We start from the raw sequence: 17,356 nt of genomic DNA, 5'->3' as shown, positions 1-17,356 counted from the left end.
TAGACCTGGTATGGGTCTGAGGGAAGGGTGCCAGAACCTTCAGGAGACTCCATGGGAAGTTTCAGAGCAGAACAGGAAGGAGCAAGGTATTAACAAAGTTCAACCCCTGAGAGCCTTGGAGTCTAGTGAGCAGGGTAGGTGGAGCAGTTTGTTTCTCCCTTTCTCGCATCTCTGATAGTCAGCAGGTTCCTGAGCTGCTGGAGGGATATTCTGCCCACATGAACTCAGAGACTGCTGCTGCCAGTGATCTGGGGGCTTCTTGTGGACAGGGCACCAGGCTCCCAGTTCCCTAGGGCACCTCCTGTCTCCACAGACCTGAGTTGGGGCGATAGGAGCCATATTGCTTCTCTACCCACCATTCGTTTTTGTCCTCCCCAGGAGGCTTCAACTCCTCAGGTTTCGTCTTGCTTGTTCCCACACAGACATTTCCCAACTCCGACACAGACTGCAGGAGCCACAGTGGTCCAGTGGGACCTGGGTGATCTGCATGACTCCAGTGCCTGGACATGCTGAGTGGGCGGCCTCCTGGAGAGAGGGACAGACACAATCAGAGTGCTAGCTTTGCTCCATTCAGACTGTTTTTCTCTCCTTCCCCTCCTTCACCCATAGCTGCTGAGAGACAATTTGGCCACCACACCGAAGCTTCCACAGAGAGTGTAGATTAGCGCTTTACTATTGGGGTCATTGCAGCAGACTGAAGGGTGCTGGGACTGTGAGCTCCCTGTAGCACTGGCCCTCCCTGGTGCTGTTTTCCCAGCAACTCCATCAGAGTGGAGCATGCCCTAAGGCAGAAGGACATTGAACCTCGTTGAGCACTGCATGGGCAACTCAGGACCAGGAGTGCTTTTCCCTGGCGTGGTCAGGGGTTGATCTTCTGGGATCCAGGTATGGGCCCCACAGGCCAGATCTCATACCTCCAGGTCTCAATCGTGTTGCTCAGGGACATGGAGGGGAGATCTGTGAATTAGTCTTGGGAGGTGAGGGAACCCACATGGGCAGATCAGGGGGGAGAGTGCAGTGTGGGTCCTAGCTGCAGCATCCTCATGGGCCACCCCTTCCCTTACAGGAGGGTTGTGCTCTCAGCTCAGGTTGGGATTCTTGGCAAGGAAACCTCTGGTCTGCATGGCAGTTGCTGGGGAGCTTGGCTGGCGTGAGCTCCTGCCTGCCAGCAGATGTGGAAGAAAACCATGAAGTAGTGGAGAGTGGAGAGGAGTAAGGCCCACCCAGATTGACAGATTGTGAACCTCATATGGCCCCTCCCCCACAAGCAGACTTTCTGGATATATGGGGCCACTTCAGCCCCTCCCTGGCAGCTTTACCCAGAAGCTGGGAGCAGACCTTTGACCCCTGCTGAAACAGATACCTTGCTAGCTTCTGTGGAGCCTGAGGGCAGGCTCACCCAACCCATCCCTGGCCAGCCCTACTCTTCCACCTACCTCTACTGTGGCAGAGATTAAAGACCTGGAAGTCCTAGGGCCCCACCAACCACCTGGGGCATTTGGGTGCTTCTCCTGAGGAGCTAGAGCCAGTCACAGGATCCAAAAATAATAGTGCAGCTTGTTCCTTTTAGCAAGTGCCACCTACAGACAGAGAGGTCAATTTGCATGCCCTTTACAGCATTTACTGACTCAATCATACAGGGTGTGGTTAATTCTCACCCACAAGCACCACCTACTGTCTCAGAGATTAAACTGGACATGCCATTATCTAAACAAAAGAAAATCCAACAATGAAAACCAATAGCTGCTCCAGATGAGAAGGAATTCAGCAGAAGAACTCCAAAAGTATGAAGAATCTGAGTGAAAGGACACCCCCAAAAGGGAACACCAGCTCTCTAGCATGAATACCAACCAAAATCAGAATATTGAAATGACAGACAAAGAATTCCAAGTATGAATTATAAGTAAGCTCATGAAATACAAGAGAAAATGGAAAACCAACAAAGAAACCACAAAAAAATTCAGGAAAGGAATAAAAACTCCTCTAAAGAAATCAAATTATTAAAAAAAATCAAATAGAACTTCTGGAAATGAAAAACTCATTCAAGGAAATACAAAACACAGTGGAAAGTCTTAAGAATAGACTAGAAAGAACCTCAGAGATTGAAGACAACACCTTTGAATTAAATAAGTCAGTCAAAAATAAAGAACAGAGAATTAAGAGGAATGAACAAAGCCTTCAAGAAATATGGGATCATGTAAAGAGGCCAAACATAATAATTATATGTATCCCTGAGGGCAAAGAAGAGAAAACACAAGGGTTGGAAAACCTATTTGAGGGCATAACTGAGGAAAACTTCCCTAGTCTTGCTAGAAATTTAGATATCCAGATTCAAGAAGCTCAATGAACATCTGGGAGATTCATGGCAAAGAAGCAATCACCATGACACATAGTCAACAGACTAGACAAAGTTAACATGAAGAAGGAACTCCTGCGAGATAGGTGAAAACATCAGGTAACTTACAAAGGAAAACTACTGGACTAACTGCAGGTTTCTCAATGGAGACTTTACAAGCCAGAAGGGACTGGGGCCCCATCTTCAGTCTTCTTAAACAGAATACTGGCTAGCCTAGAATTTTGTATCCTGCAAAACTAAGTTTCTTTTATGAAAGAGAAATAAAGACTTTTTCAGATAAGCAAACACTGAGGGAATTTTTCAAGACCAGACATTCTCACTAAGTACTGGAACAAGACAAGGATGCCCACTGTCACCACTTTTATTCAACATAGTGATGGAAGTCCTAGCCAGAGCAATCAGGCAAGAGAAGGAAATTAAGGGTATCCAAATATGGAAAGAGGAGGTCAAACTATTGCTCTTTGCTGATAACATGATCTTATATCTAGAAAATCCCAAAGATTCCACCAAGAGACTCCTGGAATTGATAAATTCAGCAAAGTGTCAGGTTACAAAATCAATGTGCACAAATCAGTAGCATTCCTATATACCAGCAACCATCAAGCTGAGAACCAAATCAAAGACTCAATACCTTTCATAATAGCTTCAAAGAAAATAAAATACCTAAGAATATATTTAACCAAGAAGGTGAAAGATCTCTAGAAAGTGAACTACAAATCACTGAGGAAGGAAATTGCAGAGGATGTAAACAAATGAAAAAAACACATCAACTCATGGATTGGCAGAATCAACATTGTTAAAATATCCATACTACCCAAAGTGATTTACAGATTCAATTCAGTCCCCATCAAAGTACCAACATCATTTTATTCAAATCTAGAAAAAGTAATTTTATGCTTTGTTTGGAACCAGAAAAGAATAGCCAAAGCAACCTTAAGCAAAATGAACAAACCTGGAGGCATCACTTTACCATACTTTAAACTATACTGCAAAGGTATAGTAACCAAAACAGCATGATACTGGGGAAAAAAATAGAGACATAGATCAATGGAATAGAACAGAGAACCCAGATCTAAAGCCATCCACATATTGCCATCTGATCTTTGACAAAGTAGACAGCATATACACTGGGGAAAAGAATCCCTATTCAATAAATTGTGCTGGGGAAATTGGATAGTCACATGTAGAAGATTGAAACAGGATCCTTATCTCACTACTCACTAAAATTAATTCAAGATGGATAATGGATTTAAATTTAAAACTTGAAACCATAAGAATTCTAGAAGAAAATGTTGGTAAAACTCTTCTAGATATTGGCTTAGGCAAAGAATTTATGAAGAAGACCCCAAGGCAATCACAGCAACAAAAAAATAAATAAATGGGATTTGATTAAATTAAAAAGCTTCTGACAGCCTAGGAAACAATCAACAGAGCAAATAGACAACCTATAGAATGGGTGAAAATATTTCCATGCTATACATCAAATAAAGGGCTAATAACCAGAATCTATAAATATACAAACAAATCAGCAAAAAATAAAATAAAAATCAAATAACTCCATTAAAAAGTGGACAAAAGACATAAACAAAAGCTTTTTGAAAGAGGACAGACTAATGGCCAATAAACATATAAAAAAATACTCAACATCACTAATCATCAGGGAAATGCAAATCAAAACCACAATGAGTTATCATCCAACACGAGTGAAAAGGTCTTTTATCAAAAAGCCCCAAAACAACAAATGCTGGTGTGGATACAGAGAGAAAGGAGCACTTATACACTGTTGGTGGGACTACAAATTAGTGTAGCCTCTATGAAAAACAGTATGGAAATTCCTCAAAGAACTAAAAGTAGACCTACTGTTTGATCCAGCAATCCCACTACTGGATATTTACCCAAAGGAAAAAAAAGTCATTTTATCAAAAAGACACTTGTACTAGAATATTTTTTGCAGCACAATTCATAATTGTAAACATGTAGAATCAACCCAAGTACTCATCAATATATGAGTAGATTAATAAAATGTGCTATATGTATACCATGGAGTACTTACTACTCAGCCATAAAAATGAATTAATACATTTTGAAACAAAATGGATGGAACTGGAGACCATTCTCCTTAGTGAAGTGTTGCAAGAATGGAGAAACATGTACTCACTCTTAAATTGGAACCAATCAATCAGCACCCATGTGTATGAATGGAAGTAAAACTCAATGGAAATCAAGTAGGTGGGAGGGGGGAAAAGGGATGGGTAAAGTCAAACCTGACGGTACATTGGACACTATCTGGGTGATGGGCACACTTATAAACTTTGACTCAAGCAGTACAAAAGCAATCCATGTAGCCAAAACATTCATACTCCCATAATAATCTGAAATAAAAAAGAAAACATCCTCTGGGTTGGCTCTCTGGGCTTGCTTTGGAAAAAAAAAAAAAAGCGCCAAATGAGAAGTAGAGACATAAATACTTCAAGGTTTGTACAATTTCTTTGTACCTGGAATACTCAGGGAGGACATGATAGAGAAGCAGGAACTTGAACTAGAATTATGGACAAGACTTGGATAGAAAAATAGGAATACTGAGAACATTTAGAATGATAGCTTGGCTAAGCCCAAGCTCTGAAAGCTTAAGACACCATGTGTAGACTCTCTTTTTTTTCAAAAGAATAATTATAGTGGGGTGGTTTGAGACAGATTTGGAATGGTATTAATAGTTAGGGACTATATTGTGCAAGTCTCTCCAGTTCATCGTAAGAAAACCAGAATTTTATACTGTAATCAAGGGGAAGTCATTATATTTTTTGAGCAGAGCTGTCACAAGCCCTATTAGGAATATTTGGGAAAAAGATTCTAACAAAATGTCTCCAACACACCCCTACCCCCTAACTAAATCAGAAGACATTCCCCCCCATGGAAATGTTGGTGGTGTGCTGATCAAAGTCTAACGGAGCTCATTTCCCTGGAAACAGATCTTGTGTATTTCTGTGGGCTGTTTATAAAGAATATATTTTAACTCTTGGCTCTCTATGTCAGCATAAGCATTTTAAAGGTCTGAGTAGTTAAGGGATTCTTAAACAGCATCCTCTGAAGTCTGAACCTCGATTAGGTCAGTAGAAAACTGTGAATCACTAGCAGCTGAATGGAAGGTGGAGGCCTTTATCAGCAGCATCTCAGAATCAAGTCCCAGCACCATAACATCACATCCTCTTTTTTCTGCTATCAGTCAGATGTGACAGGAAACTGACGAAGGTGCTAGGCGTTTCCTTTCTGCTCCAACCTGCCTAGTTTCCTCTGCAGCTTGCTCCCGGCTTATTGTAAAGGAAAATAATGAAATGCCAGTCAATTTCCTCCAGTTGGATCAAGCCTAGGACAAGGAAGGAAAAACAAATTTCTAAGATTAGTCAATTTCCCTTTGCAGCTATAAAGTTGGTTCAGGGCCTCCTGCTGACCCTTCTCTCAATGTTTCTCTCTTACAAATCAGCTTTACATCAGCAGCAGGATAAGGACTTGAAAAGTAAGCAACACATATTATGTAATTCTTATAGGAAATCTTGGGTTCATTCATGGGAAAACTGCCCATATAGAATAGCTTATTTGATACGCATTTAATTCTCCTTTGACTTGCATCAAACTCATTAGTTGAAGGGAATGTAAAAAAAAAAAACCTACTGATAATTCTAATTGATATACCCAGCAGCCAAGTTATTTTGCTCCTTTCTCAGTATGACTAACAAGGAGCTGTTGCCATGGAGAGCATTTATGCAAAATTAATCGAGTCAGTTTAGTGAAAGAGACAGGGTTAGACTACTTCAAAGAGCAAGAAGATAGGTCTGGTGTCCTAGCTGGTAACCTGAATTTTGCTGGGTAAGAGAGAGAGATGCTATGGCCTGCTGCAAAGTCTGAGAGTTTGGCATCTGAGGAATATGACTGGCTTACTTTGTAAAAACAATTCGACTTGAAAATAGGAGCCGCCAGTTAAAATATCTTCCCAGTGAACTTAACAATGTGGAGTAACAATACAGCATTGGAATCTGCATTGAATGAGAGTATATTAATTTAGCAGGTGAACAATTCTTCCTCATCACATTCTATTTCCTGTTATTTTAACTTACCTGCTTTTAATTTCCCTTTGAAAGTTTCCCTAATTTCTGTACTTCATGCTTATTATTAAAATAATATTCCCATCAATTTTCCTTTATACATTTGTATGATTTCCAATATTTATACTGTAGAAACTCTGTTAGCTAAGTCATAAATTGTGATTACTGAAACTGATAATGTAATAAAAACAAGAACACAAGTCTATGAAGCATTAGAATATGAACAGTTGATAAATAGACTGTAAAATAAATAAGGTAAGAATTCAAGGTTTCATTTTAATAGCATTTGGAGCAGCCACTTTAATAGGCATCTGACAAGTAACAGATTTGCGGGGGCTGTGACATTCTCCTTTTTTTCCGCTAGGGACTAATTATCTATTACTTTACAGACATGCTAATATACTGTGGAGCTCTAAAACAACTTGGTTGATCAACCAGCAGCATCATTATTAAACTAACAAACAAACAGACAGAACTTGCACGCAAATAAGGGACCTAATAATCTTTATTAGGGTATCTGTAGATGTTTTCATAACACTTGTAAGAACAGTGTACCTTTTCAAACAGTGTACCTTTCAAAACAGTGTACCTATTTTCAAAGATAAATCATATCTCTGAGGTTAATATACCTTCAATTTTTAAAACATTTAATTAGCCTGAATCAGTAAAATAGTTTCCATTATCATCATCATAAATACCATTATGCCCCATTTTAATAATGGGTTCTGGGTAACTTTGCTTTGATGAAATTTGAGACAAAAATGGAAAATATGATTAATGGAGGCAAAATTTCATCTGATCTTATTTATATATCCAGTCAATTGAAAATATTTTACATTTCAGAGTAGCATATTAATATCTTATGACATATACTTCAATAGGCCTATAAAAATTGTGGCAATGTCTTGGCTCTGCTTTGACCCCTCCCCTGCCCAGGATGTTGACACCGAGGGTGCTCCTTAATAAACATCCTGTTGCTATAAACTCCGTCTCAGTGCCTGTTTTCCAATTAACTCAATCTGCTGCAGTAACTCTGCTTAAAACTGGCATTGACCAAATGGGATGTGAGCCAGAGGAAAAGGTGAAAGGATGGAGAGTCATGTCATACGAGGAGCAGCTGAAGGGCAAGTGAGAAATAGGGAAGAAAAGTTGGTGTAACACAGTGATTGAGTGAATAGACTCAATTCCTAGCTTAAATATCCACTTACTGTGAGAGCAGGGCAAGTTTATTAACCTCTCTATGCCTCAATTTTCTCATCTGTAAAATGGGACTAATGATAATAGTATTATCTTTAGCGTTGTTGCGAGAGTTAAATGAATTCACATAAGTAAAGCAATTTAAATAGCATCTGGCTCTTGGTCAGGACTATATGTAAGTGTTTGCTGTTATTATTACACTCATCAGGTAAGTGAAAGATTATTCTTTAGAAGAGAGAGTGACCTGTTTGGAGTGGCTCCAGGAGGCTCTGAGGTTGAGAACCACAGCATGCCTGCTTTTGGCTCAAAGATGGAATTTTTCCAAGGAGGTGGTGGATTCCTTGTCACTAGACCTTTGGATTTTTTTTTTTTTTTTGAGACAGAGTCTTACTCTGTTGCCTGGGCTACAGTGCCATGGTGTCTGCCTAGCTCACAGCAACCTCAAACTCCTGGGCTCAAGAGATCCTACTGCCTCAGCCTCCCAAGTAGCTGGGACTATAGGCATGTGCCACCATGCCTGGCTAATTTTTTCTATATATTTTTAGTTGGCCAATTAATTTCTTTCTATTTTTAGTAGAGATGGGGTCTCGCTCTTGCTCAGGCTGATTTTGAACTCCTGACCTTGAGCAATCCTCCCACCTTGGCCTTCCAGAGTGCTAGGATTACAGGCTTGAGCCACTGTGCCCGGCTGTCCTTTGGATTTTTCTTTGTCAGGATTTTAGGGAGTGAGGGGTAGAGTAGGCTGGAAATTAGATAAGATAAATCCTCTGGGTCTATTTGGCAGCTTCTCCTCCCATTATCAAAGCTGCCCCTTTCCTCCTCAGATCAGCTGTGGGCTCCAATGAAGGAGGAAGCCGAAATCAGACTCTAGCTCTCTCAGTGATTTGCACAGACTTCTTCCAGAGCAGAGGCAGAATGCTCCCGGCACCCCGCCCACCCAGCCATCTCCATACTTCCCCTGTCTTTCCCTTCCTGCCATCCAAAACCAGATAAAGACAGTTGGGGGATGTGTGGGCTTGGGTTGATTAAAATTATAAATTGAGCCACATTTTTCTTTCTTGCTGTTATCATTATCTTCTCCTTTTTGGCATTTTTTCCCTCCCTAACTTTTAACAGAGAAGTGACCTTGGATCTGAAAGGCTTATGATTTAGTCTTAGAACAGTTAAAATCTCCTTATGTGACTGAGGACAAATGGAGGATTCTCTCTGAGGCTAAGCTTCCTTTTTCGTAAAGGGTGTACTTGGTGGGTGTGATGATGAGGGGGATTGGGATTTGTATCTTCAAAGCTTCCTCATATTTGAACATTCCATTTTAGGTTGAGCTGACCAAATCCACTGGGCACGCAGCCCTGTTATGGTATCACTGCACTGTCCAGATTTCCTGTTACAGCTTTTCCTCTTAAGAGGGCTTGACTCTCAAAAGACTTGTACGTTTCCTCCTGAAGTATATGTGACCAGTATCTCATTATTTTGGGAAACTAGTTTTAATACCTTGTTATTAAATTGTGATTTAATTGGTTAAAGTAGTCTACAAATTAATGTATTATATCTCATAGGGGACAAAGTTTACTGATATTATGGAGAAAATGACTTAACTCAAAAAGTGATATACATGTTAACGGTATTACAGAATGTGGGGAAGATGTTTGGGAACAGGTAAACCCTTCAATGGCCTTTAACTGAACAATGTAATCAACCATTTAGTTTACTTGTACGTGGGACTAGCCCGTGAAGGTCGACATTGTTAAAAGTGGTAATTGGTCTAGTACAATATTGAAGAATATAGACTTTGGATTCAGATAGCTCTTTAAATAGAATCCTGGTTCTACCCCTTTATACCTATGTGGCCACTAGCTAATCCTCAGTTTTAAAATTTATAGCATAGGGTTGTTGTGAAAATTATTTTACATAAGTGAATATAAGTAACATGTCCAGCACCTTAGGTAAAAGTTCAACAAATGAGGATTGTTATTTTCACCACAATTAGAAACTTGAAACCTGCTAACTGGCTGAGTTGTGCCTCTTTCATCTCAAGCTCAGATTTCCTCCACATACAAAAAATAATGTAGCCAGCTCTTGTTTCACTGACTTTAATTTACAGCATTAATACTCCTAACCTCAACTCAGAACATACTAAGGAAAGAGTTGGTGAATGGAGGACTATGAATAAATTGGGGTTAATCCACAGCGGCCACTTAACCAAGGCTACTTCTTCTGCTTTCTCCTCCTATTGAAGCTTGTCAAGATATTCTCCTTAGCTTAATTTTCACAAAGTCATGTCCCAGAAACAGCTTATCTCACCTCTTGTTATTCAGAAGTGACTCAGATACTGCAGAACAGGGATTTATTTCAGTGGCAGTGCTTTATACGGGGGATTGGAGGGGTAGGCAGATCAGCTTTGAAAGCTCTTGACATTGACAGACAAACTGAGTGGCTCTTCATTGGTTTAGCTTTGACCATCCCGGCTGATAAGATAATCAGTAATGTAGATGGTTAATCATTATAGAATCAGAAAAGGTCCTGCTCTAAAGATACCATTATCTTGAAGTTATAATGTTCATATGTTTTTATATTTTTATGTAAATGTGTATACATCCATAAACAATAGATAATTTTGCATTTTAAATTTCAAATAAATGGTATAGGCCAGGTGCAGTGTCTCATGCCTGTAAACCCAGTGCTCTGGGAAATAGAGGCAGGAGGATTGCTTGAGGCTTGGAATTTGAGACCAGCCTGGGTAACATGGCAAGACCCCATCTCTACAAAGAATAAAAAAATTAGCCATTGTGGCATGCACCTGTAGTCCTAACTACTTGGGAGCCTGAGGCGAGAGGATTGCTTGAACCCAGGAGTCTGAGGTTGCAGTGAGTTGTGATCACACCATAGCACTCCAGCCTGGGTAACAGAGTGAGATCGTATCTCTTAAAAAATATAAAAATAATAAATAAATGGTATAATTTTGTACATGTTATTCTACAATATTATGTTTCTGAGATTTAACCATGTTGAAAGGTCTCCTGTGTTTGTTTTTTGTTCTGGAGTCCTCTTTGTGAAAACATTGTTTTGAGCGTTAAGATTGAGTTTGGCTAAAGGTGACCAACAAAAACCAAAATAACAGGGTCATAAAAAAGAGAAGTAAATTTTCTCTCTCTCTTGTGTATATGTCCAAAGATAGTTTTCTAGGGATGATATGGAGTGTCCCAGCTTCAGTGACCTAGGCCCCCTCCATCTTGTTACTCCACTACGCATGGACCTTTATGTACAAAGACATCTCACAATTCAAGGTGGCTACTCCACCTCTAGTGAACACGTCTGCATTACTACAGTGCAAGAGAAAAAGGAAAGAAGTTTCATTTCCTCACTTTGCTTACATCCATGGGCTAAAACTTAATCACATGATCATAGCTATAAAGGAGAGTGGGAAAAGGAATTCTAAGTGACCATGTGCCTAAAATTTGGTTGTTCTATTACTGATGAAGAAGGAAAAGGTGAATTTTCAGGAATAAGAACTAGTCTCTACCACAGTGAATTTATAGGTGATGTCCAGATTTCTGCTATTATAATCAATGCTGTCATAAACATTCACAGATATGTCTTCTTATACTTGTGTGGGACAGTTTCTTAACAGAATATGTTGTTGGAAATTCATATTTTCAACTTTACCTGATTTCACTAATTGCTCTCCAAAGTGGTTGTGCCAATTTTGACTTTAGTTGTATAAAGGTTCCTGTTTTTCCACATGTTCCAGTACTTGGTATTAGATTTAAATTTTTTTTTAACAATATAATGTGACTGTGGGGCAGTGACCTTGGCAAAGGCAGTTTTGGTAGAGTGTTGGGAACAGAAGCCAGAATGCCTGGGTTGAGAGAGAGTTTGAAATGGTGAAATTAAGCTGATGGCCAAGCTTAGCTATAGAGAGAAGTAAGAGGTAAATCAATAGATAGAATTGGTGAAGCACTTCTGTTTCTATTGAAGAATCCTGAACTGTTGGGAATAAGGTAGCAGAAAATGCACCAGAGAAAGGGAGAAAAAGGAGATAACAACTGGAGCAAAATGTCTATGGGGTTTAAAATTTTAGGGTGGGGACATTTCCAGGTGATGATGATGTGGGCAAGGTATGAGAGTTGATAGCTGATGTGGAAGAGCTTGATATTCCAGAGCCCAGGAGGCTCTGAAACTTCAAGGGGGCCAAATAAAATTATTCATCCAACAAATATTTTCAAGCACCTCTTAGGTGTCAGGCATTGTCCTAGAAACTGGAGTCGCATGTTGAGTAGAACAGATTAAACACAATCTTCTCTAATGAGAGCTGACAGACAGCAAATGTGTAAACAAATGAGGTGACTTTTTAAAGCAAAAAGAGCTATTAAGAAAATAATACAGGCCAGGAGCAGTGGCTCACCTCTGTTACCCTAGCACTCTGGAAGGCAGAGGCGGGAGGATCGTTCAAGGTCAGGAGTTCAAGACCAGCCTGCACAAGAGCAAGACCATCTCTACTAAAAATAGAAAGAAATTAGCCAGACAACTAAAAATCTATATAGAAAAAAAAATTAAGGCCGGGCACAGTGGCTCACGCCTATAATCCCAGCACTCTGGGAGGCTGAGGCAGGTGGATTGCTCGAGGTCAGGGGTTTGAAATCAGCCTAAGCAAGAGTGAGACCCCATCTCTACTATAAATAGAGAGAAATTAATTGGCCAACTAAAATATATATAGAAAAAATTAGCCGGGCATGGTGGTGCACGCCTGTAGTCCCAGCTACTTGGGAGACTGAGGCAGCAGGATTGCTTGAGCCCAGGAGTTGGAGGTTGCTGTGAGCTAGGCTGATGCCATGGCACTCACTCTAGCCTGGGCAACAAAGCGAGACTCTGTCTCAAAAGAAAAAAAAGAAAAAAAATTAGCTAGGCATGGTAGCACATGCCTGTAGTCCCAGTTACTTGGGAGGCTGAGGCAGAAGGATCGCTTGAGCCCAGGAGTTTGAAGTTGCTGTGAGCTGGGCTGACGCCATGGCACTTTAGCCTGGGTAACGGAGCAAGACTCTGTAAGAAAGAAAGAGAGAAAGAGAGAAAGAGAGGAAGAGAGGAAGAGAGAGAGAGAGAGAGAGAGAGAGAGAGAGAGAGAGAGAGAGAGAGAGAGAGAGAGAGAGAGAGAGAAAGGAAGGAAAGGAAAGGAAAGGAAAGGAAAGGAAAGGAAAGGAAAGGAAAGGAAAGGAAAGGAAAGGAAAGGAAAGGAAAGGAAAGGAAAGGAAAGGAAAGGAAAGGAAAGGAAAGGAAAGGAAAGAATACAGGGAAAAGGTGTTTTAGCTAAAATTAACAGGAGTATTGGTTGGATGATACCCGGTGCCCTTGAAGAGGAAGAACTAGAGACTTCACTAGCAAGAGGCAAATGGTTGGCCAGCTGATTAAGAATGCTGTGTTATGGGGGCTTTCCACTTCCATTCCAAGGAAGGGCATCTGCTGAGAGAACCAGGGGAGACCTGGTGTCCTGGAGGCCTGTTAGAGCTGGAGATAGTAGTAGTGGATTTTCTAGCTCTGATAATTTCTTAGCTGGTGACAGTTAAAGAGAGGTATAGGTATTAATCAAAAAGAATTATTGCTTTTATCTTGAACTTAGAGCTCTGAGCAACAAACTTTTTTAGAATTTAATTTCTAATGAGCTTCTAAATAGAAAGCATTTTGCATCAATAGCTATCTCTTCCTTATAACAAGTGATTAAAACTTATTAGCTTATTTAAATGTTTTTCCTTCTTTGTTCACATCTCCTTTTGGTCTTGGACAAGAAGGCCATTTTTCTTTCTTTAGAATGTGAAATATTCATCTCTCGACAAATTGTGAAATATCTCTTATTTCTCCCTCTTTCTCTTTACTTCAACACCACAATTTTTTAAACCTTTTGAATACTGCAACTTTTAGAACGTATTCATGACACGGAAAGCAAATTGCTGTCATGAAAAGCCAGAAAAAGGAAAAAAAATGCATTCACTTTTCAAAGTTCATTAGCTTTGCAGTAGAATAATATTCTTTGTTTTATCCAGCAGAGGGGTGATGAGGATTACCCAAGGCAGTGGCCTAAAAACCTGTTGCTCTTGGCAAGTGAGTCAGCTAAGATGAAAATGTTAATACCTTTGAACAGATAAGAGTTAATGCTAGGTGGGGTGAAAAGTGTGGTTTGCTGTACCGCATGTATATCACAGAAAATTCTGAGAAATAATGTAGAAAGCCATGACAGATAAGGTAATCAATTTTTAAAGGTTTCCTTTAAATTTTAGGTAGCAATTTTTAAAGAAAGTATGGGTTCAGAATATTTAGCTCAAACCTACATAAAACAATCCTTTTTAGATATACAATAACATGATTTTTGTGATTTACCTTTTCAGTTTGGTTCCCAAAGCAACCAAGTAGAGAGGCAGTGAGATAGAAAGAATTGAACACTGGGTTAGTTAGAACACTAGGTGGTAATTCTGGCCTTGTCACTAATTACACTAATTAGCTGTGAGATAATGAGTAAGTCATTTGATATCTTTGGAACTTCTTTTCTTATTTTCAAGATGATGGGATTGTCCTCCGTTGTTACTGCCCCTTTCTGATTTAAAATAATATGATTTTGGGTTACATACTATAAAGGGATGCTCTATTATGACTCTGAAGTGGTTCATAATGTACCTACAGTGGAGTATACAGGGGTCTCTAGAGGTTTCCATGGCACACTTCCTGCTTTCATGACAGATCTTCTTACAGCTTTCTAGATTTATAAAGCAGTGGGAATTAGTGTGTGAATGTTTGTGCATATGAGCAAGGGTTGGCTAATAGGTCAATACTGACTGCATAATAACAAATAATCATTTAGAGCAGAACCCTTTTTCAATTCAATATGGTAAAACACTCAACTTTGGAAAGAAATGCTTGATAAGCTTCTGATTCATGATCATTAACTGAGCTTATGTGTTAACCTCTCCTTCCTCCCCCAAATCCCACAGAAAGGACAATAATTAGAAATGCTAAACCCCAAGCAGCTCTAGAAAGCCAAGAAGAGTGTTGTTTGCCATGGGGGATTTAGGTGGTAGTTAACTATATGGACCCAGTTGCAGGGTTCTTGGTAAATTCCTTACTCTCTTTGGCTATTCTAGCCCTTGGATAAGTTACCTACTCTCTCTATGCCTCCATTTCCATATCTGGAAAATGGGGATAATAGTAATTACCTCATAGTGTTGCTGTGAGGGTTAACACAAGAGCTTTGAATGGTGCCTGACATATAATGTTTTTCACATCTCTCCTATAATTATTGTTATTATGGGTAATATAGGTTATAGATTAAATATATAGATTATAGATTCAATATGGAATATTAAAGCCTATGGGGCTAGACATGGATAACAATACTGTACCAGGGATAAAAAAAAAATCTACAGTCCTATTTAGGTGAAAGATAATAGTTCTGATGATCCCTGATAGAGAAACCTAAGATCATAAGTAACAGGGGCAGAGGCAGGCGGCCAGTAAGATAATGAATTACAGAGCTGTATCAGTCTTTTATTCTCCAGGTGCCTGCTGTAACATTTGCCTGCAGGTTAAAGCTATGAGTTCTGCTCTCTAAATTAACTGGGCTATTTGCAACCAGACAGTCCCAAAATGGGTGCTAGGTCCAGAGAGAGAAATAGGACAATATCCCAGCTAACTTCCATCTGTTGTACAAAAGCTGAAAATGTAAGCTATTGCCTAAACTGGGACACTTTTGAGTGAAAGAAAGCACTATTAATAATTATGCCAGAACAAGATGTGTAAGCTGTGACTGTCGCTGGAAAACCAGGATATTATTTCCCTTGGCAGCGATCCCCAACCTTTATGACACCAGGGACTTGTTTCATGGAAGACAAGTTTTCCACAGACAGGGGTGGGGGTACACAAGGGGTGGAGGCAGAGCTCAGACAGTGATACATGGTGGCCAAGTTCCTAACAGGCCATGGACTGGTACTAGACTGCTGCCTGGAGTTTGGGGATCACAGGAAGGGATGGAGAGCATCTGTATCCAGAAAGCAAGCTACCTATACCCTCTAATGAAAAGCCCACTCAATCTCTCTCCCCTACTTAGGAGTTGCAGCAACTGCCAAGAAAAGAAGGAATCCCACAAGCTGAAACACTCCAGCCACCTAAATAGGTCAATCTAAGCATGACATAGTAAGTGTAAATAGATAACCAAGAAGTCACAAACATTTGAGGAAAACCAACACATGAAAGCATGATATCACATCATAGAAACAAAAGAAACTTCCTGTGAGGAAACGAAATTAGTACAGGAAACAGAGAGATCCATATGGATTTATTAGATTCATAAAACATAAAGAGGCTGCTATTTTTATCTAAGTTCTGGGAAATTAAGAAAATAACTGCCCCTCTCTTTGGGTTGCCAGATTGAGCAAATAAAAATAAAGGGCACCCAGTTAAATTTTAATGATTTCTAATTGCCTATGCATTTGTACATTGAGCTAAAAAAATATTGAATAGGACATATTTATGCTACAACTTATTTGTTTATCTGAAATATATAATAAGTATCCAAATTACATACCTCTTCCTTAATTATGTTTCCCTCTGCTCTCCTTAATAATTCTTTGTTTTGCAGAATTTGCTTATGAAATTTCTTGCAGTAATAGTCTATGTTCCACTTACAGAACAGAGCTTTTATAGTGGTCACATCCAACTTATTTCATTCTTTTCTCCATTGAACATTCATAAATGAAAAAATATACTCAGCATTAGTATTATGAGCCAGTATACTGATCATGTACTGGCATCAAGTTGAGAAGTTTGAGACTTGGTCTTTAAATTTGATTTGTTGAAGCACACAGTACCAGTATTTCACAGCAAAACTTACTTTTCCAGTTTTCAAGATTATGCTGTGATCAACATCTTTATAAAACATCCACTGACAAAAAAGGGCATTTCATCCATTTTTATTATTCCCCTCTTCAACACTACACAGGATGATTCCACTTGTTGTCATGTTGGAAGAATATTTAGTCACATCCATGTCAAAGAATAGAATTCTTCAAGGGTTGAAATTCATTTTGAAAGATACTCATGGCAAGTGCCATAATAATTAACTGTTTCAAATTGAAATTTATTTTCTTGTCCATAAGTAATGTTGCTCCTTTTATGAATAGCTGTGACATTATTGTTATTATTATTTTCAAACAAATTCAATAAGTTCTTTTACTCATGGGGTACTTCAACTAGAATATTTGAACCGAAAGACTGATGCTAATACATGGTATGGAAGGTCATTACAACTTCTGCTTCAATTATTTTATTTATTTGAATTTATCTTAGCCAAAATTGTTATTTTATCGCTTTCTTTGGTACTAGTTGAGGAAATGATACATCATCTACTGGTTTATATTTGACTTTCCACCACTTTTGACATTGAGTGAACAATTGCATACTGAGAACATCAAAATGCCTCTTTCCTTGCTTAATAAAATCCACTGTTCAGACAATTCATCGCAAAATTTACATTTGGGTTTGGCATTTGGAGTTCAAATGTATTCAATTAAAAAGTAGGTAATAGCAACCACTGCAAGGTTTGAAAAGATTGAATTTGATTATCTCACGGCAGCGTCACTGTGTCTGTCACTCCAAGTTTAACTCATACAAACAGGAGTTGAACTGCTTAATGTGTTGAGAATTCATGAACTAATAATAAACTGAA

The sequence above is a fragment of the Microcebus murinus genome, chromosome 10 (genome assembly GCF_040939455.1).
Source record: "Microcebus murinus isolate Inina chromosome 10, M.murinus_Inina_mat1.0, whole genome shotgun sequence".
In the NCBI taxonomy this organism is placed as follows: Eukaryota; Metazoa; Chordata; class Mammalia; order Primates; family Cheirogaleidae; genus Microcebus; species Microcebus murinus.
Note: the sequence above shows the minus strand (reverse complement) of the source record.